We start from the raw sequence: 24,841 nt of genomic DNA on the forward strand, positions 1-24,841 counted from the left end.
CGACGCGAGATCGACGATAACGAGGGTAGGAATAATGAAACGGCGCAACATGTACGACCTCCTATCTTCGCAACCAATTGTCTATTTCAGCTGAGATAAGGCGCGAAAGGAGGCCTAGTTGCTAAATTAGATAACCAATCGTTTCCACGCGCGAGAAGAACGCACACGCGTGCTCTGTATCGAGCTTGTGGGGATCGCAAAAATACCCAAAACGTATCGCGTCGCGTGATTAAAAAAAAAAAAAAACATAAAAAAAGGAACCAATACGAGTTTATCCGGTTGACAGATAAACGCGCGCGTCACCGCGCAAGCTTGTTTTTCAGCGACGATACGCGGCGGTGAGATAGTATTATTCGTAACCCCTTTCGTCAATTCGAATGCGTGCACCTAATCTGCGGATCCAACTTAACCTGGCGCGAACAAATCGGCGAGAAATAAGAGCGCGCGCCTCGATAGCCGTTCGAGCGTCGTTTCCCGCCGCGACGCCATTGCTCGCGATAAAACGGTCAATGAGAGACAAGAGAAAAAGAAGCGGAGGATTCGAGGACGGTCCTTCGCTGGGTGAAACGGCGGTAAATATTTCCGATTACGTCACGGCATTCGCTTGCTCCACGCAACGGGCCATAAATCTGCGCGATCGTCCTCGAAGGAATATATTTTTCCCTCGGACGAAGACGCAGGAACCTTATCCCCGTCTTAACATTGTAAATGGGCTCCTAACACGAGGACCAGCGTCGCGTTCCTCCGCTGGAGACTCGTTTCACCTCTAAGCGAGCTTCGTCTACCTTGCTGCCTACGTACGTGCTATATCGGAACAGAAAACGACGAACTATTCGACTTGTAAGCTTCCAAATGAAATATCTCGCGTCCATTGCAAATCTGAGCAACCACCACCCCTCCAGTCGAACGATCACGCGAAGACGAGACGACGGATGCAACAACGATTTCCATCGGATTTAGAGAGAGAGACGGGGTGAGATTGGTCGAACAGAAATTTGGCGTCCCACCAATTTACCATCCGCACGACCAATACGTATCAACGGGGTTTACTTCGAGTGTGATAATAACGGCAGAGCGTAGCAGAGCGCATCCGGTCGGGCTTCATTTTAGTCTCGGCGGTGTTAACGCTGAGAATACACCAGCGGACGATTAACACGAACGACGAGCCGGGGACCACGAAATTCCCGCGAAAATTGGTAAATCGTCCGATCTCCCGTTCGTGTAGGTCAACGAACACGAGAATCGCGGCGGAACCTTGCGCCAATTCCCAGCCGCGGTTTAATAAACATCGCTCGCGCGTATAAACGCCATTTTGGAGACCCGCCGCGCTAACCAGGGACTCTCTGCGGCCGTGATGCGTTCGAAATTTTTCCAAACTCGCAGCTCGAAACGCTCAGAGGGGAAATGGAGATCAGAGAGTAAATGGAATTCTCCGAACGAGAATGAACGCTGATTGTCGAACTATCGCGGGGGATTTAATGAACAACCGAGGAACAGAGAGGAACGGAAATAACGCGGGCGAATTTTACCCGATTCGAAGTGGAAATTTCCTGGCGGCCAGAGTTCGCGTGCGACGAGTTCGTTTCACCGGAGGATGGCCGTTTCCGCGGAATCGAAATAGAGAGCGGGCAGCCGCGCGGAAGAACAGGCGGATCGAAACGCGCGGCTCGATTATGATAAGCGGGAGTCGCTGAAAACGCTGTCGTTCCCGAGGCAACAAGTCAGCGAGAGGCAAACGCGGAGACCCCGCTCGTAGCCGATCGAATTTTAAACAGGATTAAGTCGCGAACGCGAGGTTTCACCGGCTCCCTCGCGTTCCCTTTCCATGGTCGTTTACCTTTTCGCCTGTTCTCGCAGAATCGCTGCTCCATCGCTTGAAATAAAAGCTACGTTGAATCAAAGACGGCAATTCGTAATTGACGCCTCGCGCGGATCAAGGTGGAGCGCGTCGAAGGCAACTGATTTGACCCGAGCGCGAATCATAGGTCGAACCGACGCTTTCCTGTTGCATCCATTGCACGCGCGATGCGTGCGTTCGACACGTTCCACCGATCACGCGAATCGACCTCGTCGATGGCTTCGTCAGCTGTCGCGATTAATCATCCCCGCGTGAACGCGCGATGACAGAAAAAGTCGTTCTTCGATTAACAACCCCTATGGACCATTCTACCCTCGCGATACCATCAGTCCCCAAGTTAACAGAGTAAAGAAAGAAGAAACGCACGATGGGATTTGGTCACATGCCCAGCACGTACCTTGTCCACTACTGCTTCCAATCGTTATCCCAAATATATCTGTTCTGATCAACGATGGGCCTCGGTGCGTTGACGGACCCCTTCATAAGTGTCCCTCGCTACTTCACTAGGCTTCACTATGCGGGCTGAGAGTGCACGCGTGTTTCCGTGCACGAGTCGCGCGGTCCGGAGCGTAGACGAATCCAAGATTTATCCAAATGGCGAGCGAACGGGGTGAACCGTTCGAGCGGGCGAGCAGGGTCACGCCAGAGGGGTGGACGCGCACTCAGCACCAAACAACGGTGTCTTCGTCGAGGGGCGGGCAACACACGCGACGCAGAACGGCGAACAAACGCTCGGAGGACCGGTAGTCCTCGCCAGAGAGCACGAATTACTGAAGTCACCTGTCGAAAGAGCCTGTCTTTTATACACTCGAGGTAACAGCGGCGAGATAACGCCGGCTCCCGGTGTTTAGATGCCGCTGGGTTTCCTCGTTCTCGCTCGCGGCGCCTGATCGAGCGTCGTCGCGCGGACGATTACGATTAACGCCGCTGAATAATTAACGGTTCCAGTGTAGTCGTCCAGTTCTCAACGCGTTCCAAGACAGAAACGAGGAACATCTGGTTTCGCAACTCGGTTTCTAGGAAGATTCCGCTCCGTTTTAGATAAGTCCAGGAGACGTCGATTGGGAAACAGCGTGGAAGCAACGCATTGATAAGTATCAGCGGCCATAAATCTAACGTTGATCAAACACGCGACAGCTGAATCGTAACAAAGAAGTGCCGTATATGGAAAACGCTGACGAAGGAAAGACACGATGGGGACGAGTCGAATAACCAAGGCTGTTCCACGAATCTATCTCGATATTCGTTGACATGGAACACGAGGAGGAAAATGCGAGTTGCAGTTAATGAAAACAAAAAATGACGGTTTCCATAGCAGGGAAGCTATTGCTTCTAAGATTCTACGAACACTGCCGCTTTGAGGCTTCATTAAGAGCGGTTCGAATGCGTGTCACGGTTCCCGATGGACGAAGCGAGGAAAATCCGTGGTCGAGCCACGCAACGACGCAATTAAACAGATGACAAGGGAATTCCAGTTTCCCTGCGAAGCTATAATCCGATACGTATGAGGAAAGAGGGACGATGATTCGTCGAAAGGGTTGCGTCTCCGTCTGGTCGTCGCTAAACGCGGATACGAATAAAAGGGGGAGGGAAAGAGCGAATAAACAACACTCGTCGCGAACGCTCACATTTGCAGAACGTGCAAAATGCAACGGCTGGTATCAAAGTTTAACGTGGGAACCGGGTCGCGGAAAAACTCTACCGTGGAAAGTGACGCGGCACCTTAAAGGAGAGCACCCACAGCATCCGATGCTGCAGTGGAGCCTGGCTGCACGTGCTCCGCCGAATACTGCACCATTCGCTTCCATCGACGCCCTACATTTTTAGTCTGCCTTCGCCCTCTCGAACGAACAAACGCGTGCGTCCACGACGATCGAAGCAAACAGAGGAACGACAGCCCCTTGAACGGTTCCCATCTGGGTTTCATGGAGGAGCGACAAGAAGAAAAACACGCGACTGAAAGTAATCCCATGATCGACGCGTTCGTTCTTACGCAATCAGTCGACGTCTGATCGTAGACAAACGGGAGGATCGATGAATCGAAGACGACGTCACTGGACCAATCGATTCTCGAGGCCTCTAACACGAACCAACCCCCGTAATCGCGCGTACCTCGCGTCTATCAGGCGCCACCATAAAATTCGAACCCGCGACGCGGCTGCGCGTTCTCCGTCGTGTTGATACCGCGAAGCTCGCCGCTGCCATTGACCTTGAAAATTCTACAACCTCAGCAAGGTCAGGTGGCGAAAATGCGCGCGGACGCGACGGGGGTGCGCGAGCCCTGGACGAGGAGGAAACCCAGCGCGAGGACGCTCGCGGTCGATATTCGATCTCTCGATCTACTTGAGAGAAACTCACACTGTCCGGTCTGTCTATCTCTCTCTCGAGGCTTTTCGTGGACCGCGATGCTTAGTAGCTTTCGAACGACTGACGCAACGGTGCCTCGGCGTCCAGACGCTTACGCAACGATGCCGTGTCCCCTCTTTTTCATCCCCCTCGGATTGAAGCGGCGGCGAGCACGTCGAAAAGGGACGGGCCACCGGCACGCGGGCGTGTGTGCGCGTCTACGCGGCGATCGGAAGCGTGCCAGCGGGAACCGGTGCGAACCGGATAACGTCGAAATTTCTGGGAAAGAGTCCGCCTGGCACGGATAGGCGTCGCGACGCCCCTGGTCTCGAACGGTGACGTCTAACGCCGGCAGGCTTTTCGACCGCCCGATGACGTGCTTCGAAACCCTCTGACGCTCGTCTCCGTGCCGAACGGATGTCGAGACACCGCGTTATTTTCCATCCCGGCCGTTTTCACGTGCAACCAACGACGCTCCTCTGCCAGGGGTGAGCTTTATTTAGACCACGGTCGTCGACTACTTTTCGCTGTCGCCGTAGCCGTCGCCGTCGCGATTCCTAGCCGATCTCAGCCGATCCTCGAGCAGATCGATGAAGGGGAGGAACGAAATGCGAGGCAGGAAAAATTCCAACCGAAGACTGACATTCGCGGATAGCCGGATAGCCGTGCAGTGCTGAGCGCGAATACGAAAGCGCAGGCTTGGCACCAGATAAATGTGGGTTGCTGGAGCACAACGGCTACAAACTACAAACTGGCTCCCGTACCCTGATGAATGGATATAATCCGGCCGATTTATCAGCCGCCGGTTTTCGTCCGCCGCGCAGCAGGGCTCGAAATTCGGATCGACCGTTTTAACCGACTCCCACGCGCCTCTGTGCAACTTCCAAATATCGAAACACGGTGGGTTGCGTAATCTACAGTGTAGCGCAATCTAGAACGATAAAGACGGGGGATCGTATCGCGAGATTAAAAGCGAACCAGCGGACATAATTAGTCTATCAGCAGCGATCGTCTTTGATCGCGTAGCGACTCGCCACCTCTAATCGTCGCTCGAAGCACGCGAACCTACGAACGCGGTCCAACGTGCCATTTAAACAGCGCGAGGATCCTATTGCTACGTCGACGGTCGTCGAGCAAACCAACTTGAACTCCCGCACGTCCGATTAGAGACCGCGTCCTTTGATAAAAACGCTCCGTATCGCGGGTGAGACGCGACGCGGCAGATACCACCAGTCGGGGCATCGATTATTCGCCGTCCACCGGCTATACGCGGCGCGATTTCAGCCACTGCATAATGCAGATGCACCGGCTGCAACGGGATCGACCTCGACGTCGCGGTGGACACAGTGACCCATTTCTGATGCCAGAAATTTTCCAAGAACGCTCCAAAGACGCTGTTGCGCGGATCCGGATTGACGCGGGACACGCTTCGATACGCGCAGCTGCGGTCGCGCAGACGGTTTCATATCGAAATAAGAAGAGACGTGGACAGGTTGGATACGGTTTGCCCAGTTTTCCTTGACGTTCCACGATTTTTGACAGCCATCCTTGGCAACTACTCGCGGACGTTCCACTTTGTGGACGTGAAACGAAACAAAATTCGTCTGAGTAATAAAGAAAGAAGTATTCGAGGCTCTCAGCAGTTCGCCACGGTTGGTCACTCGATAACGAGCGATCGTGAGTCACGATTAATCGCGCACCACAGGACGGAGCACAGTCTCCAGGTGGTTCAATGATCGACAACAATGCTACCAGCGGCGACGATATTACTCGACGCGGATAACCATCGACTAATAAACGCACGCGGGGGCTAGAACGATCCACTTGCCAGAGAGCCTTCGAAACGGCAATTAGCCATCGCGGAGTAAACAACGCCGATGAAAGTAGACCAAGCGATCTATCAATGATCTCGTCGCCGCCATCATCACGCGGCCTCTCTTTATCGCGACCATCGAACGCTCGAGTATTTCCGTTCGAGTAGCCTCCAGGACTGCGATCGTAACGTCGAAATTCCGGCGATATCGAAGCCAGCGAAAGGAGAAAAACATTTAGACACTTGACTCCAATTATCAACGGAAACGTCTTCGAGCGCCTGCCCCTCGCGTCGTCAACGAAACATCTGACGACCATACGGCTTCTTTTCTGGTTACTCGAGAATTTAAATGCGATTTCCAGCAGATGACACTTACATCATCCCCTGTTAATCGAGCGTCTCTCAATTCTAATTACACTGCTGCTCGTCGAATCTCCACGAACGCTCCAGCAGAACGCGTGCGTAGGCTCGCTCGATTCGAAGGACTCGTTTAAAAAATCCAACATCGATCCCAGGCTATTTAGAGGAGGGAATTCGTGGGCCATTCAACGGGCCGCGATCCACATTCGTGCCGTGCTCCCATTGTGCACCCTCCTCGACGCGCAGTTGCTCGATATTCCGTGGCATTCAGCAGCGCGAGCCCTTGGAAAATCGCGGATACTCGGCTGGTACCCGCCGCGACGACAAATCATGGACCTGACTACGAAATCGCCTCGAAAGGCCGGTTGATTATTACGGTAATGCGGAGCTAGGAAACGGCCACCGGCGGAGGAATCCCCTCGGACGGTCTCGACACGGAGAAAGGCCAGTCACCTCGAAACTGGAGGGCCCGGAGCGCCTGGGCTTCCTCCCAGTCGCGGGACAACGACGACGCCCGTAATAGTTCAGTGGAATTTAATCGAGACGGCAATTGTTTCCTATTAACAGTTATGAAAGCGCTTCGACGACCTCTCAACTCCCTTTGAACGGTCGCCGACACCGACTGCCCAACCCCTATCTCGACCAGTCGTTTTAATTAGAATCCGCCGCGAGTGCGAGAAGATGAACTTCGAAACAGCCGAAAAATTTCTGACAACCTCGCGCGTTCTTTCCTCGGTTGACGCCACGAGAGACAGCGATCCTCTGTCTGAGAGGAGTAACGACACTTGGTGAACGATGAAAAAGGCGCTTCATCGTTTCACAGGCGACACGCTTCATTGGAAATTGGAACGACAACGCTAACACTGATTGTTGTCGTAAAACACGTTCCCAGAATCGGTGACTGGGACTTCGTGTACCTTGGAATGGCAAGAAATTTCCGTGACACTGATTGCGAGCTCGAAAGGGCCGCGGTGGCCCGAGTTGGCGCAATAAAAACCGCGGGTGGAGGGAAAGAGCCCTTAAAAAGTTGCAGGGTAAAGGGTGTAAAGGGGATCCATGTATAATTTATGATTCTGAGGGAAACAAAGTACAACGTAGCGCGAAAATAGCATCGCGCGCTAGAAAAAGGAGGGAGAGAGAAAGAAATCAAAGCTGAAGCGCTCTCTGAGGGGAAGAAAAAGAGTAGTGCCGCGAGGAGCGAAGAAGAGAACGGAAAAATGAAGAAGCTCTCGCTGCGGAAGAAAAAAGCTTGGGAAGAGAAATATCGCTGGACCGTAGAGGGAACGGTTGCAGCGAAGGCCGCTTAATAACATCAAGATGCAATGTCTCGAGCAGATCCTTCCCTTTTTCATTCCCTTTCTTAATCCGCGCTCCGCCTCCGACTACCGTGTCCCTCTTTCGGTCTCATCTCCGGCCAAGAATACTCTTCCCGCTCGCGGTGTCTGTCCGTGCGTGAAAAACAGCCCAGCGCACGGTGCAGCAGTCCATTTCAACCAGAATCGGTCGAAAGTCCCAAGCGTTGGAGGTAAGGGTGGTTCGCGAGGGGGTTGCGAGAGGATCGCGAGAGAAAGAAAAACCCGGTACGCCGCGGCAACGCGCTGGGATTTACGGAAATTACGATTTTAATATCTCCCCGTGGAGAAAGGAAAAGGCAGGGGCGATAAGATTGCACGGTTCTCAAGGATTCTTTTGGACGATCGCGTTTCACGCTCAACTGGCGACGCTCCCATTGTTCCCTCGGTTTCGAGAGGGTATCGAGACGACTGCGACACGCGTGCTCGTTGGATAGCTCGTAATTTATTCGCCGTCAGCGAATCGCGAACGTGATCGATTTCTCGCGAGGCATCGAGTCTTTTTCAACAGCGATTCGAATTTGCGAGGTGAATGGCGAAGGGACGTTTCGCGACAGATGGGGAGGAGCAATCTCGTCCCCTTGGACGAGGATGAACGCGATTAATCGATAACGTTAGCTCGGAGCGTTCGTCGATGAAATCCTTTAAAAGCCACTTGAAAAGTTGGCGCTCGTATCACGGTCTAACCTATAGGTAGATCTGTAACCGCGGTTAAACGATTAAAAGAGGAGAGCTCCAACTTTCCCGTTCCAGCTGCTATCCTAAAGGCAAACCGCGTTAAAGTTCCGCTTGTTAAACTTCCACGGTTTATTGCGCCCCTCTTTTTCCCCATCGAAAGCTCCTTACGGGCTGTCCCACTGTTTCGGGATTTGAATTTACGGGTCAGACTTTCTACTTGCGCGGCCTGACGGCGGGCAGGGCCGTGGTATTAAAAGTTCGCGTGCGTCCGCAAAGCGGATTACGCACGGCGATCGTGCAGCTGAAATCGAAACTCGAGTACGGAGGAATTGCTCGCCTGGCATCGCGTTACTTCCGTACTCCTCCTCTTTCCAACGCGCTTGTCGCCGAATACGATTCTAATTTATTAAGAAATTCCGCTGTTCAATTTATAATTTTCGTTGGCACGTCAACGGGGTACTGGTTTGCGTATGAACGAAGAGCGACAGCTGAAGCTCGAAAGAGGAACACGAACGTACCACCGAGAAAAACCGGCAAGAAACGCATATGACCTAGCTAAAACCCGCATACTGCCTCGCATCAATCACCTCTCGCGCTCCAAAAACCACCCCCGTTGCATGCGATCCCCTTTAATCGCCAGCCAACTTTCCGCATCCGTCTCTGTCAGATCGGTCTGTTCTCGAAAAGGAAAAAAAAAAAAAAAAAAAATAGAACAGTACCACTCTTCTAGACTCGCCTCGCCAGATCCGCGTCCGCGAATCGCTCGCTGACAGCCTCGATTCCGCCGCGAGAAGCGATCGACGCGGATGATTATCGAAACGAAGCGAACGCTCGCCGCTGATCGGCCGTGGCGGACAGAAATAGGAGCCAACGCAGACAGGCATCGGTCGCGAAGCCATTCTTGAACGATCGACCGACGAAACTCGACCCGGGGACCTCGAACTCGACGACGCCCGATCGACGACACCGGGAATCACGCGCGGACCCTGACCACGATCCCTCTGAACCGAAATGAAATCATAACACTCGCAGACGAGAGGCGGATCCGTTCGCGGATCGATCGATCGTAAACGATCCGCGCGGGTCGAGTTCCATTAACATCGTTTAACAGCGAGCTGATGACTGCGACATTGGACCGTTGCACAACGAGCGACGCGAGCGTTAAGGGTTAACAGGGTCGATGGAAAATCCACGATCGTACCGAGTAATTCAGTAAACTGGTTCTTCTAAACTATTCGAATTCCTCGATATTCGCGAGTCGTTTAGTCGTGGAACTGTTGAGTACATTGAATAGAGAAGTTTCAGTTTGTTGGCTTTAACGTATCGTTGACGATCTTTCGTACCACTCATGGATCGCGGGTTCATACGCAACACGATGAAACAGCGACACCGTGCGATTCACGTTACGTGACTTGCCACTCTGAAATTAAACCGATGAGGCATTTTAAACGTTTCTAGGAAACGCGATAGTACGATGGAAGATGTACAAAGGGGTGAAAATATTGGTCATCGTCTGCGTCATGGCGCTCGCGATGGCCTCCCGCCAGTGGTCCGTCCATCGAGAGGCTCCCCTCGCGCTCAAGTAAACCTGACGACGCCCGAAATATTGGCGCGCGGCGTGTTCAGCGAGGATTTCGTAAACCGTGTCGAGTAAATCAGAAATAGACCGAACCGAGATTCGCTCGGTTGTATCGTCGAGTCACGGTTCCGCGGTTTATCGTTCCAACAAAAGTTTATAAATCGAATTATCGCCGGTTCTGTAACTTTCCCATTCCGCAACCGCGTCAGCGACGCATACCTGATATCGCGACGGAACGGACGAATACAAAGGCGACTGCAGCCGCGTATGACTCAAGCTGTAACCGGAATAAGAACAGCCGCGATGCAAAACCGAGCCGATAACAACGTCAGCGCGTATGAATGCAGAACGACAGGGACGAGGTGTCGAAGGTTTCCAGCTAATCGTCGGATAAAAGGAACGCGATCGTCTGACGAATAATTTCCCTCGGTTATTTTTCTTTTTTTTTTTCCTTCTCCCACCGTTCTCGTTTCTGCCGCTGACACTTTGTAACGATACTCCCCCGGTTTTGTAACGGACCGTGGCCGCAGTTTATCTTCCCGCAGGATTTATTGACGGATTACTACGAAACGGTGAAAAATAGAGGCAATGAAAACGGACGAATTGACGAGCGGCGATATTTTACCGCTCGCTTAAACTATATACCACGCCTGACGAAAATCATTGTCGGTGTCGAGGAACGAACGCTCGATCTCGAGGGTTCACCGGGACGTTCTCCACGACCGCGTTTCACCCTCCATCGCGGCGGTCTCGTAACGATCGTAACTTTCGTCCGCGACGAAACAAAAATCCTCTCTCTCTCTCTCTCGTCTCGAAGGGACGCTGCGAGCCACCCCACCCTCCGCCTTTCAACCCTTGCGCTGCAGCTCGACTCGATCGTGATCCACGACGGACCGCGCGCACGGTTCTGGGTTCGATATCTCGAAATTGGGACAGGGACGAGGAGCGCGGCGCGCGCCGTGGAGAGCAGAGATTGAATCGAAATACACGTATCCGAACGTAACGACTTCGTTCCCATAAATTGGCGAGCAAAATTCGATATTTGTAACGCCGCGTTCCAAATATAGATTCTACCCACGCGCCACGCTGCTATCTAATAGTAACGCGGAGTTGATAAAGTGGAACGCGCCGACTGCTCGCGATCAAACGGTTCTCTTTCGAGACAATGCAGATGCGCTACCAAGTATCCCATCGTTGCCACCGGAAACCGTCGATTATTAGCATCCCCGTTTCTATCCGTCGAAACGGTCGTTAAACAGAAGGAAGCCTCGAAGGGAGGACGCGAGCAGCGCAGGGGAGAGAAGAAGAAGAAAAAAAAAAGCGAGGGACTCGTTTCCAATCGTTCCAGCCATTTTCGAATCCCAAACGCACGGGAAAAAGGGAGATCCATCAACCTGGGAATGAATCGCGACAAACGATGAATCGTACTTCGAATCCAATCAGTCACCATAGAAGCTCGCGCATATCGAGCCCTACGCGGTCCATGACGGCGTACAATGCGCGACGGAGGCGGCTGAAACGGGCACGCATATCTCTAGAATGAAACAAAATTCCAGGACAAATTGGACGGTTTTCACTCGACTACCCGTTACATTCCCCAGCTGCCACTGGCGTAACGTCACAACGGCGGTCGTGCTAATTAAACGACGTTATCGTCGCGACCTAGCCAACGCGTACTCGCGTTCGCCTTTTATTTTTCCTTTCTTCCCCCTCGCGCTCAAATAGCAAACGGTCGCGTCTATTATTTCCGAACCGATTAATACCGGTTCCACGAGCCGCGTCACACCGCTAATTATTCTCAGCCGCGGCGGGGGGGTTCGTAGGCCGGGTTAAATCGTGCTCTCGCGGCGGAAAACGCAGCGGGCGGAGAGAGATACGGGAAGACAAACAGGTGGACGCACACGGAAAACCGCTGACGCACCGGTGTTTTCCGCATGGCCGCCCCTCCCCCGGTTCGCCCGCTCGAACGCGGCTTCATTTGCCTTTCGGATCGGGGTCATCCTCATTTCCTCCGCGTTATTGTGCCGGCGCGCCTCCTCTTTTCACCGCGAAACGACCGCCTCGATAGAGCCGCTGAGAGTGGAGAAAAAGGAGCAACCGCGACACGCGCGAACGTCTCAGTTTCAGGAGGAACGAAAGTGTCTCTGTTTTAGAGAGTATTCTCTATTCTAGACCGCTGAGAGTCGTTCTTTCGAACGTCGAGTCCTTCGTAATTAACGCGCAGCATCGATCACGCGTTATTGATTCGTATGAATTAATGCAGTTTCGTAACAAACAGGGTCAGCGTGAATAAAATGATACAGCAGAGCCTGCTGTACACGCGCGTGACCATTACTCTGAGCGCTATGTCCTCGTTGGTACCATTGTACGAACAGAGTGTCTTTACGGGGGTAGATTTCGTTGTTCTACTTAATTATAGGAGGGATCTAGCAATAATTTCAGCTTCGAAGAGGAATCGTAAAGGGCGAACGGTGCACCCTTACGATCGAGATGGAGCGTCGTAAACTCCTTCCAATCAACCCCCTGTCGACCAATCGCTAAAAGCAATCTAAACTCGATTATTCGCGGCCCCCACCTATTCTAATAATTATAACGTTCTTGGCAGAGAGTTGATAAGACATGTTCCGGCGGAATTCACGAGAGAATTCCGTGGTCGCTTGAATTAACCGATGAATCAACCGGAAGCGGCGTTGGATCGCGAGCCGGCTATAAACGCGTGCATAACTTTTGCGAACGAGCAACTCATGTCGTCTGGTGGATCCATTCAGAGATCGCCACATCGACTCGTCCGTTTCAGTTCCCCCTCTGACCGTCTCTTCCGGTATGCAAAGGTCAGATTAAAATTGTAACCGTCGGAACGATATTGAGAAACCGTTGGAAATCGATCGAGAGTCGGAGGTGTGCCGTTTATAAATTTTCAAACGTTCGAATCGATCATCGTCGACGAACGGAAACAAATCCACGCGGCTCGCGCGGGTTCATTAATTATAATTAAGCGCGATGAGCCGCGTCGATGCAACGAAACAATTGCGTTGGCTGCCAGCGCGCACCGTCTACCATGCCCGATATAAATTGAACGCTTCAATTAAACCCTCGTGACACCGCGACACGATTATTATTCCCCCGTTTTCTTCCGCGCCTGTATTCAGCTATAATCAAATTTACGCGCTGCGTCCTGAAAATGTCAAAGAACACTTGGCGCGTCTGTCTCGCTTCCGTTCTCCACCTCTCTCTCTTTCTCTCTCTCTCTCTCTCTGACTCGCTTGAGAATGAACGAGCGAGTGGGTTTCAAAGACGAAACGGGACGAACGAGACGATAGAAAATTTATAAATAAAATTTACGAGCGTCGCCGCTCTACGGTACTCACCATTTTGAAGGAAATCTGCCGATGTCGGCGCACGAGTCGTGAAAACAAATTAAATTCCTCTGGCTTTTGTTTGCGATTTACAAATTCTCTATCCCCTTTGTTACTTCGCCTCTCCCCCTCTCTTTCTCTCTATTTCATTCGCAATAATGGAAGAAAAACACCGCATAGAACAATCTATATCGCTGGTTCGCTTTGGCTCGCGCCCTCTGTTCTCTTTGCAGCGTATTCGAGTCGCAGCTAGCTGGGGGAGGAATACAAGAAACCTGGAAAAAAGAAGAACCTGAAACAAAGAGGAAAAAGGCGCGTGTTAGCGATCTCGCGTGCCGTGCGGAATGGAAACGCGCGCGGCAATTGAAACGAATTGCCGGTGGATAATTGAAATAACGTTTCATTGCCGCGGAATCCTCGAATGCGCGAACGTAGCGTCCCGAGGAGGAACGGTTCAACGACGGTGACACGGAACGAGGGAACGAATGACGTTTCGCGGCGCGTCGCGGAACGGCGTTAAATGATGACAAAGTGCTCTTGAATAAGCTTGACGTTGGCCAATATTTAGAGGAAGGTCTCCCAGCCATTTGCTTCGAAAGCATATTGCGACGGAACACCCGTTCGCAACGACTATCTCTCGCATGAAATATGAACGACTATATTCTCCCGCCACCCTCCCTGCCCGCCCCCTCTCCGCGTATATTTCTTCTCGCGCCTTTTACTACCCCCGCCGTTCCAAATATTCATCTTCCGGCCCGTATTCTCGGTCTCGTCGAAAATTCCGCGAGTTCCGCGTCGTCGCGATTCCAATTCGCAAGGAAAAAGGTAGAAACCGACCGCCGTTCGAACAGATAGCGAGAAACTAATGGCCGTTCGGTAGATTTATCTGGCCTGACCTTTCTGGTCGCGCGCCGCTCTCTGGATTACTCGTACGCTTTTGACGCGTCGTTCTCGCCGACGAAAAAACGAGGATCGAAAGAATTAACGGCGGACGCGGTTGCATCGTGGAAAGGATCGCGCCTACGAGATAGGATCGCGTAGAGGAGCCTCTCGCGCGCCTCTCTCGCCCGTTCCCCTCGTCTGGTCGCCATAAATTTTCCACTGGGTTCTCTCTCTCCCTGGTAACGTAATCGTACGTCGCGCAAACCCACTTTCACCGCGGATCGCAATCGCTACCAACGATAGACGAGAGTAGGCGAGAAACCTCGCGATAAATCTGTGACCCTCTTCTCCCTCGGTTAGCCATTAGAAAGTATCGCGGATCGCTCTCGGATGTACCTGTCCTAACGAAGCACCAGCTCGCTGGCAATGGCTACGCGAATCGAGCGCGCCTAACACAACTGCATCAATCTCTTTCTGCGTGTTACGTACACCTCATCGTGTACTCCCTTGCGTATTTCCTCTCGTCTTATTCCTTCGCTTTTCTATTTCCTCTCTTTCTCTCTCTCTCTCGCTTTCCTCAGCCGTTTTACTCGAAATATTATTTATCTTCGACACGCCCCCGAAACGAAAGCCTTTCTAAATTCGGTCCTCGTACGAGCGCACGTTAAATCGGATCTGAAACGAAAGAACGACATGAATTATTCACCGAGTCTCGACGGCTCGATCGAGCAATCATGAGCGTTCCACTTACCTGCGCGCGGATATCAAACATCTCACGGGGGTTACGTAAAAACAGGAAATCAGGCCGTCGACAAGGTGGCTGACCATAGCTAGAGACGGCCGTCCTGAAAAATCTGCAGCCGATCGTTTATTTTACATTCACTCGGGGATACCTGGTCTGCGAGCTGCGTTCTCCTATTCGTCCGTCGCTCCTCCGGTTCTATCGCGTTTCCTGCGGCATGCGTACCTCGATCCTTCGCGCTCTCTCAGATCCTCTGCACGACGTTGCTATAGACACTTGTCTAAATTCCTAATCCCAACGAATTCACCCTATACGAAAAGCCTATAAATGTTCTCGTATGTTGATCATCTTGTTGTTCGTGTTCCCAATGAACCTCCTCTGCTTCACCATATGTCCTCCTGCCGATCTAACCTAAACAACAACGCTCACGTTAACAATTGGAACGCAGATCCCGCGATTATCCGAGCGACGATCAGCTTTTTTCCTTTTCTTTTTTCACGGTTACACGGTGTGTCGCGCGACGTCCAAGTGACGCAACAGTTCCGAGACGGTTCGAATTAATTTACGCGCCTCTTCCACGGGACCGAGAGGCCTAAACGAGCGCGCCTCGAACGCTTTATTGGACCTAATTCGCAGCGGCCGCTTTAATTCGACGCGGACGCGAAACTCGCGCGCGTTTCGTACCATTGGGAAACCCTTTAACCGCGTTCTCGCTTGCGCGAGAATCGAGTAACCATCGGAGAAGGATCGATGGTAGACGACGCTGGAATCGCGTGACACGCGCGCGGAAATATCGCCAACGCGTAGTCGAACGACTGGTCGAGCGGGTCGACGAACCGATCGCGGATAGAAACCGCGGTACTTCACACGGTTAACGGGATTTCGCGGATCGGAAATGAGTCCAGATGCGAGGAACGATCCATTGATACTTACACTCATCGGATACGGGCTGTGTTATCGCACTGGCAGCTCGAAACTTCGCTGAACGGCTTCTAGCCGACGACCCTGGCAGCCATTAACGAGCACGATACTCTATATAAACAGAAAAATGTCAGTGTCAATAATTCGTTTCCAAGAACGCGACTCGACTCGACATCTTTGTGTAACACCAGGGGAGAGGGAGGGGAGAAGGAAAAATTAAAGGTCGAGGATGCGTCTCGATAACGCGAGCGCATTCGTCTTAATCATCGTAATCGTTGCCACGCCGCGAGCGATTCTTCAAACGCGCAACAATTTCCCGATCGTAACGCCGCGTTATTTGTCAAAGGGAACAACGCGCGACGCGATAAAGTTGAAAGTCACCGCGTCGATCTCGGGGACGAGGGAGGAACCGTTCAGAAGTTTGCGCCGACGGGTGTGTCGTTCGCATTTGCATCTGAATCGCGGCTCGAGCGCGAGTCTCGCTCCAGCCAGCCCGGCTCGTATTTTCACCCCCCGCGCGAGACGCGAGTTGCGCCGCAGCACGTTCCTATCAATCATCCGGGAACCCCGCGTTGCTTTTGCCATCTCGATGTCCGACGACAACGGCGAAAAAAGAGCGAATGTAGTTCCAGAGTGGCGAATTCCAGATCCCCCCTGCGCGAGCGGAGAATTTCGACCACCCAGAGTGAACGAAACACGGAAGTTCGTTCGTAAGGGTCTTTTCATCCCCTACAGATCGTTCTCCTAAATACATATCCGTGCAACCATTTACCTTACAAAAGGATCATTTTAACGAGTACCAATACAGAGCTGCTCCTTCGAGGGGTGGTCGACGAGGCAGCTGTGACTTTCAGAGAGAAGCTTACAACCCAGGAAACTTGAAACGTGACCAAGCTGCACGATTGTAGGAAACGTTCCCGTTTTTAATAAAAAATGGTCCGCTCTCGGATCGCGGTTAATTATGGAAGGGTCTATAAAACGAGCGTTTCCTAGCGCGCGACGGGAGACGCGATGCACCTACGAAGTTACGTAGTTCGGAGAAAGTGGGTTTCTTGGCAGCCGCGGGTCGCGCCAGGAAAAAAGAGGAGGAGCGCGCGCCCCGTCAGCGATTTCCCTTTTCTGAGAGCCGCTAGTTTCCATACACGCTCGTCTAGCCGGCTCGCTTGGCGCCACCGGGGTTGTCTGGCAGCAGCTACGTGGAAGAGAACGAAACACTGGCATCGAGCTACGAAAACACTTGAATTTCAAACACGCGTGTCGGCTCCGTACGTGGGCTAACGGTGAGAACGCGAGGCGGAACGCGATCAGTTTCGTCGTAGGACACGAGGAAATCACGACGGTCCGCGGCGAGGTTTCCGTTTCCCCCGTGGCGGCTGAAGAGTTCGCTCGACCGACGGGTGAACCTTAATCTTATCAGGATATTAATGCCTGTTGGCTAAAAGATAAACGAGCCGTGTAACGCTGCCGATAAAAAATGGAGCCTGGTAGGCCCGTAGATACGCTCGACTCCGCGGGGAATTGAAAAGAGAAACTCCGCAGCCGCGAACTTTATGAAGTCGCTGCTCTCCCTCCCCGTCGCTGACCCTTTTCGTTTCGTTTCACCAGAAATTTTTACCGCTAATTGACCTTCCACGGACGAGAGAAACCGCGGACGTCGCGCAACTTCGTCGAAAGTAGCGCGCCGCTGATTCCACGGGACGGGATGGTTCCTCCCTCTAAGAACGGGACAATAAATTTCATGAAAGTTCAAGCTAACGCGAGTACGTCGACCTCTGTGCCGTCGATCGATCGTGTATCTCCCGGTTGTACGTTTAAAGCCGCGCTCACACCGATCGTAGCTGCTGGTTCTGGCGGCGATCGATCGAGGGCGGACAATAGCTGCCCTTGTATCTTGGCCTGCGACGTACCAATTGATATAGACTCGTGTTACCAATATTAAACCTCGCGAACTTTGCGAGCTCGCTACTCTGTAATCGCGCGTTGAGATTAGGAATCGTTGCTAGAAACGAATAGCTTTCGTTCTCCGCTTTCAGCGTGGAACGCGCGGTTGAAATGCGGTTTAAATATCTGTTACCGTTTCCGGGGGGAAAAAAAACGCGCGACGGTAAACCGGGCGGACGTTAGGATTGGCGAGACAGACCGTTTCAACTTGCCTTAATGGCCGCCAAGAAACTTCCTTCATTCCGCTTTACGACCTTCAGGACAACGCAACGCGTGGAATTGGACAAAGAGGATTGTCTTAATTGGGGAACCGCGAGGATTGTTTCGCGAGGAGAGAAGTTTTCGATGTTACGCTGGCTCGCCCTGTGGATTATACCCGCCAGGCTCGCCGAGTTTATTCGAAACGGTGGGGGATTTTAAGATTCATCGAAAGCGACGCTGCGAATTCCAGCCGTCGACGACTCGACGTCCGTCCTGCTGACGTTTCGTAAACACCGCGGACGCGGCTGTTGAGAACTGCCGGCCGAACGGAAGAACCGCGAGGTACTTGAATTTCGTAAGCAAACATTAATCCACGCGTGGCTCGCGGGGTACGATAACTTCGTCGAGGAGACAGGGTGGATAGACCGCGCGGAAGCGCCTCGCAGCGAATTGGAAACGGAAGTGGAGGGGTCCGCTGCGAAACCGTTGAACCTCGCGAGGGATCGATAGGCTGTGGAGAGATTTCAGGGAATTTCACCGCAAGAAACACGAATCGCTCGAAGGCACAGGCGCGACTAGATCCGGGGATATCATTCCCACTGGTTGTTTTCTGGCCGCACACATGCAAGGGGGCGCGAATTATAGAGGGTGCCCTTACCGCGCGTACCAACACGGCAACCGTTAGGACGCGCGCGGAACTCCTCGATCGATCCACCTAAAATTGCACAAGGACATTCGAGAAGGAAGGGAGAGGGCCGCAGGGGCGACGCGTTGCTCGGTGCACAGTCGTAATTGCGTACGAAGGGTTAATTCCACGGTGCGTGGACGTAAAATCGATCGACCAGGCGCCGCTTACGACAGTCGAAACGGTGAAACCGACACGGTGAACGATACCTGGCCAATGCCAGATCGTTTATACCAGCGGATATTATCGTGCATGCCACTCGTATGAAATTAAATAGCGAGCTCTCGCATGACTCTGACAAACGGAAACCGCGCGAGACATTGGAACCTCGGCTACCAGATTGCGAGTTATCAGCTCGCCCGCAAGAACTGTAAAATCGTCGATGCTCGTGTTACCAATAGGGAACGCGATCTTAATCGTTCGGTATTTAATGAGTCACCCGAACGAACGTCATCCAAGAGGCAACGATTGTCGTAAATGGGGTGTACTCGATGTCTGCGGAGCGGTTTGGCAGGGACGTTTATCGAATTGTGCAGGACTAACAGCTGGCAGGGTAGAAAATCGATACGACTGCTTCAGGGAACGCGACGGATGCGTCATCGAATCGATACGCGATTCCTGCGAGCAAAAAGATCGTAACTGCTTCGTAATCGAGCGTACCCTCTTTTTGCAGCCAACAATCAGCTGCGACAATTAACCGACGCGTTCGAGGTACACGTTGTTACCTTCCATGGGTTAACGCGTCGTTCACAGCTGGGGAAAAATGATAAAGATATCGCGTTCGACGCTCGTGGAACCAATATGGAGTCGCCCAACTAATTATCCGTCCAGATCGAGCGAAGCCAGATCGAGCTCCAGCAGTTCAGCAATTTTTTATTCAATTTCGCTATCGGTTTCCCCGGTACGACCGACGCAGCAGGTTTGTTTTATTCATTTCTACGCCCACGCCATTTACGTGCGTGTAATTGTTATATTATATTCTGGTCACGAACGAGAAGCAATTTTTTAGCAGAAAATTTGGCAGCCTGGATGCATTATTCAGGTTTCGCGCGAAACCGTGCAGAACGAATGTTTTATTTATTAATCGGAACGGGGCGAGCGCGTTAGCGCGAACGAAAGCCGCCGACAAAGTGCCCGGATCGCTCGTCATTTCCACGACGCGCAATAAAAGCGGTGGCCCATTACCGGCCCTGGAGGGACGGGGCTGTTCACATTTTTTTTTTTATCTACCACCGTGACTCACCCGCTGTACACGCGTTATCAGCGTTCATAATAAGACGGGCAAGTCGAGCGAGGAATTGCGCGGATAGCGGCGAAAGGATAGGGTACGATCGAGGTTGGAAACGGCGTTCGTTGCACGCGAAAGTCGGACACGGCGGCGGATGCATCGATCATGCGACAGGGTGCTCGACAATGGAGTAGGCGAACGACCAGGAACACGTTCACCTCGAGGCGAAGCCTATTTTCGTTACGCGAGCGGAGACTTTTACGGAAGATTGCGCACCATTTTGGAGAACCGCCTCTGACGCTTCTTTTCTCGTTAATTTCTATTTGAACGGAGACGGGTTACGCAAGGCGCACGATTTATGCTTCGCACGTGAATGGCGGTGAACGGGTGGCACTTTATTTCGAATCGTTGACGTCAGTGTTATTATACGCAAATGTGGACGAAACCAATCGCTTATTCAACCAGCCTCCGCTGCGCGTAATAAAGAGGCCACGTGTTTGGTGTGCGAAACAAAGACGAGACGATTCAAGGACTCGCGATTTCCATTCCGTTCGACGAACGAGCGAGTAGTCCGGGCTGCCCAGCACAGATTTTGGCCCCTGGCAAACGTACGCTGATAAACCTCTGCCCGGTTAATCGCCGCGCTTTCGTTAATTTATTCCGCTCGGCGCGCGCGGGGCGCGTTTTAAAAATTGAATTAAACGCGCGAACGCGCCACGGTCAAAGGGAGGGCCGGCACGCGATCGCCACGGAAATGTCGTTTAATTACTCTGTCGCAGGGCGAAATGATGCATCGCCGGCGAAACACGGGATATAAATAAATTTCACGGCTAACGAAACGCCGCCCCCATCCTCAACGCGGCTCGTGGAAACAAATTTCATTATCGCGGGAAATATTGCCCCGATATTGGAGTTCGATTCTCTAAATAATTTCGCAACCGATAATGCGCCATTGCCTTCGACGGAAAATCGCTACAACGGTTCGTTCGATTTGCAAACAATGGTCCCTGGCGTATTCGAGCCACCCTTACTCTCGACGCCCACGTCCGTTCGCCATGCGCGTTCGCGTCGTCCCTGATGAAAGTAACTCCGTCCTGTCGAATCGTTCGTGGATTAGCGGTTCTCTAACGTTCGACGCGATCGCTCCAGCCTAAAGTAGCGTTCAGCCAGCCAACCGATCACCCCGTTACGAAAGAGCAAACACCCCAGTTAGCAGCCTCGGTTAGATAACATGAAAGAGCAAGCGTCGTAGCTCCCGTTCGACTCTAAGTAAACGGTACACACCCATGTATTACATAACAACGTTTCAAGATCGCTTAGAACTGATTGCACGGATGCTCGCGTCGGGGTTCGAACCTCTTCGATCGCTTCGCGTAGAATTTCATCCGCCTCCGCTCGAGGCGGCGTGAACCATCCCTCGAGGATGGCATTCCACGGAGGCGTTCGCGAGCTGCGTTCGCATTCGAACGAAAAGGGGACATCGCGAAACTTTCCGCGATCGTCCGTGACCGGTGCACGTGGCCTCGCAGCGTGCTCGCGAGGTACGCTCTCTTTTCTCTCCTCGCATCTCTTCTCACCTCTGTCGCGCGTTTATTTTCGAACGATCAAAGAGGAGCGGCTGTGTAACCCGGAGAAATAACCCGTTCGCGGTGACACGCGCGTGGACACGCGCGAACGCACGAAGAGCGGGTCTGCTGCGCCCATGCGAGGCACGTTCCGCGGGCAAAACCGTCACTTCCCGGAATACGTAGTTCCGCGGGGAAAATATGCGGCCATTCATCCACAGGGAACGACAAAGAACGAACGGAGCACGCGTTCACGTGCGTTCCCAGGGACAAGCTTAATCGGATTCGATTACCTGCGAGAGCGAGGACGCGCGCGGTTATCAAAGGCGATAAACGAGAGGAAAACGGTCAGCCCTGTGGAACCAGCCGCTCCAAGCTTCTTCTAATATCGCTTCTCATTCTGTTTACTCGTACGTGTGTCAACGGGATCCGACAGACAAAGTTCGCATGCAAATACGCTCGAGCTGCTGTCGGTTCTATATCCAACCGCTTACATAAAGCGTTCGAGAGCGCGTTCTCCGGAGGCGCAGATCTTTTTTTGCGAGCTCGGCAGTTAGTCGAGGAGCAAGAAGAACTCGAAGTCCGCGTATGCGCGCGTCTGTGAAACGCGCGGCGGATGTTTCGCCGTGAGAGAACCAGCGCGAAGAATGCGCGGATGGGCGATGGCAGATGACCCGACGCCATGCTGCCTAGGCCTTGAAGGGAACGTTTACGCGGAGCCTGGACAGGGAGTGGGGAAGAGCGATAACGCTTCCTGGCGAAGTGAAACATTCGAGCGCCACGGCGTCTAAGTCTCTCGTCTCTGCGTAGAAATACGACCCGCAGAGACTCGTATTTCCCTCGAGCAGAGCATCTTCTTCGCGAATACGGCGAACAGGCGCGGAAGGGCGAAAAAAAGGAGCGTCGCACGGGGGTGGAACGCGACACCTCCGCCACGGTTAAGCGGCGAATAAACGTGTAAACTGGAATCTCGAGTGTTCTACGCTGCTGTAAAGTATAGTGGGTTTAAGATAATAGCGTGGCCGGCTCAGCTGGGAGATTTCGTGGCTGGCACGGCAGCTACCTTTGTACCCCGCTATCGAACCGACGCAAGCATTCGCGGGTTCCCAGATAAACGGGACGTGCTCGGTTCTCGAAAGGTGAGCCGTGGCGACTCCGCTTCCTTGCCTCGCTCGATTGTTCCTCGAGGTATTCTATCAATTTCCTGGCTGTTCGTTGCTATCGTCATGAATATTCGCGCTCGTTCGTGCTCCAAAATATGCTAGCCAGTAACCAAGAACCACCACCTTGTCGTCGTACGACTCCAGTTTTCTCGCTCGACGTTGAAAAATGTATTCGAAGAGCCTCGCGAACGCAGAAGCGGCGCAGTTTTCTCATCTCGCGGTGATTCTGTAACATCGACGTGCTATTTTCTGCGCGAAGGACGCGCGAAACGTGTGTTCGCTTCGCGTTTTGGAGCGGCTCGCGACGTCGAACTGCATGCCCATAATGCGAAGCTGGGTGGCTGGAGAATCGGTTATGCGACGTCTGTTTATTTTACTCCAGTCGAATTCCGTTGGCGGAATTTCATTTCCCGCGATGGCGTCGAGTCGAGCACGAATCCTAGCCAGGTAAAGGATCGCGAATGTTTACACGTCCGCGGCGCTAAACGCGATCAGCGTGCATGTGCGCAAGCTAGCCGTTCCCCAGGAGCCCCGTGCAGGGTGCTTCGTTTCGAACGCCCGCTATTCGGGATACATCTATTGCATTTTGTATCGCGCAGCCCTGGTACGTGTCCGCGAGCGAGCGCGATGAAACCTTTGTCCAGGTACGCGTTTCTCGAGCACGATCCACTCTCCCCCTCGCGCGTCTAGATCCAGGGATATCGGAAGGTTTCGTGGCCCGGAATAACGAGATCCTCCGATTCCTACCTCCTGCGAGTATCTGCGTCGTATTTCTCTAATCGATCGATAACGATTCGCGAGCATCGCGTTCGACGTAGTTAGCGAACTGCGGCTGGCGTGTTTCTCCACCTCTGGTCCAATCGCGATGACCTTTGCTGTGTTTGGTTTTTCACGAAACCGGTTATCGTACGATCCCGCGATCAGTGACGGCAGCGACCGCGTCGAGCAGTGAAAAATAACACAGTGACCCCGAAATCGTAGGAACGACCGCGGTGCAGAGCGCGGGAGATTCGAATCGAAGGCGCCCTCGCGCGGGCTGCGCGAAAATCGATACCTCTGAGTGGAACGAACGACGACGCGCACAGGATTCGAGCTGAAAATCCGCTCACGGTGACACCAGGTGCTACCTGACTCGACCAGGTCAAACACGACCCAACTGCGCAGGGAGCTCGTACACGAATACGATACAGAGACGAGGCTACGTTTTACCTGCTCGCGCGCTGCGCTCGCCAACTGATTTCGTGCGACCTGTGCAACATTTAAATTCCACGAAAACAGCCGACACGCGAGCGAGAACGTAAACAAGGGGCCTCGTACATCGTCGAGGGAACGTAACAAGCGCGCGTGACTCTTCATTCTTGGGGAAAAAAATAGTCGACGACGAGGACTTTTTTGCGGAGCTCGCTCGACAGAAATTTACCAACGCCGTGTTCCATCTTGGACCTGCATCTGCGAGTCGCGCGGCGCGTCCAACGAGCATCGAGGAGAGTCGAGCATTCGCGGAACAGAGCGGAACTTCTGGAAGGCTATCAAAGAGACCCGTTAATTCTGGCGACGAAAGTAAACGAGCCTCGAGCTTTACGTTCGTGTGCGTACGATAAAGAGTCTCGTTAACGAGGAGACCAAGCCACGCGTAGATGTCTCGTGTACTCAACGAGAATCGTTGGTATCGCTGAACGAGAGTCGAGAACGTAGCGAAAAGGGTGTATCCATGCGACGCGAACGATTTCCACGTTAAACAGAGGTTTACTACGACGGACAACTTCAGAGAGGGACACGATGCTACCGGAAGTAGCGTGAATCCGCGACACGGAGGACGCAGTAGTCGAGCTCTAGCGGTTCCTCCGCGTCTCCGTCCATTTACCTCTTTGTCTCCACCGTACCGCGGCAGTCAGCGGATTTAAACAGCGAATTGGCTGCGACGACGCTTCGTGGAACGACACTGGCCGTGGAACCGTGGCGTCGGAACAACGTCCACTCTCTCAGGCCGCGGAACGATGTTTATAAACGAACTGTAGCGACACTGCGGAACAATAGACTGGCTTAGAGCGACAACGATCGACACGTTGCAGACAGAAGGCCGTTTTACACTGATCCCCTGCCAGTGGAACTACTACATATAATCATCGTCTACGACCTGCCATGGTTGCCATGTTGCGTGCCTGCCTCTC

General features: G+C 52.8%; 1 protein-coding gene and 2 long non-coding RNA genes across 6 annotated transcripts in view; all 3 read right to left on the bottom strand.

Moving 5' to 3' along the window:
* The window catches only part of Mdr49 (Multi drug resistance 49), a 38,628-nt gene extending 25,160 nt beyond the window's left edge, over positions 1 to 13,468 (bottom strand). For 2 of the 4 annotated variants that reach the window (XM_076904349.1, XM_076904347.1), the window contains exon 1: positions 13,355 to 13,468. The gene's annotated coding sequence lies outside the window, so the exon portion shown is untranslated. Of the gene's footprint in view, positions 1 to 2,255; positions 2,639 to 4,216; positions 4,332 to 13,354 lie in introns of those variants that run through there. The other 2 variants (XM_076904348.1, XM_076904350.1) reach the window with 2 other exon arrangements.
* Positions 13,469 to 13,542: 74 nt separating this feature from the next.
* Positions 13,543 to 15,199, bottom strand: LOC143428913 (uncharacterized). The gene is made up of 3 exons (XR_013102485.1): positions 14,976 to 15,199; positions 14,621 to 14,899; positions 13,543 to 13,634 (listed from the first exon to the last, which is right to left on the bottom strand). It is a non-coding gene; the product is annotated as an uncharacterized LOC143428913 (long non-coding RNA).
* Positions 15,200 to 15,218: 19 nt separating this feature from the next.
* Positions 15,219 to 24,796, bottom strand: LOC143428914 (uncharacterized). Its single transcript, XR_013102486.1, has 3 exons — positions 24,535 to 24,796; positions 15,900 to 15,998; positions 15,219 to 15,377 (listed from the first exon to the last, which is right to left on the bottom strand). It is a non-coding gene; the product is annotated as an uncharacterized LOC143428914 (long non-coding RNA).
* Between the last annotated feature and the right edge of the window lie 45 nt (positions 24,797 to 24,841).

Source organism: Xylocopa sonorina, chromosome 11, assembly GCF_050948175.1.
Source record: "Xylocopa sonorina isolate GNS202 chromosome 11, iyXylSono1_principal, whole genome shotgun sequence".
NCBI classification, from domain to species: Eukaryota; Metazoa; Arthropoda; class Insecta; order Hymenoptera; family Apidae; genus Xylocopa; species Xylocopa sonorina.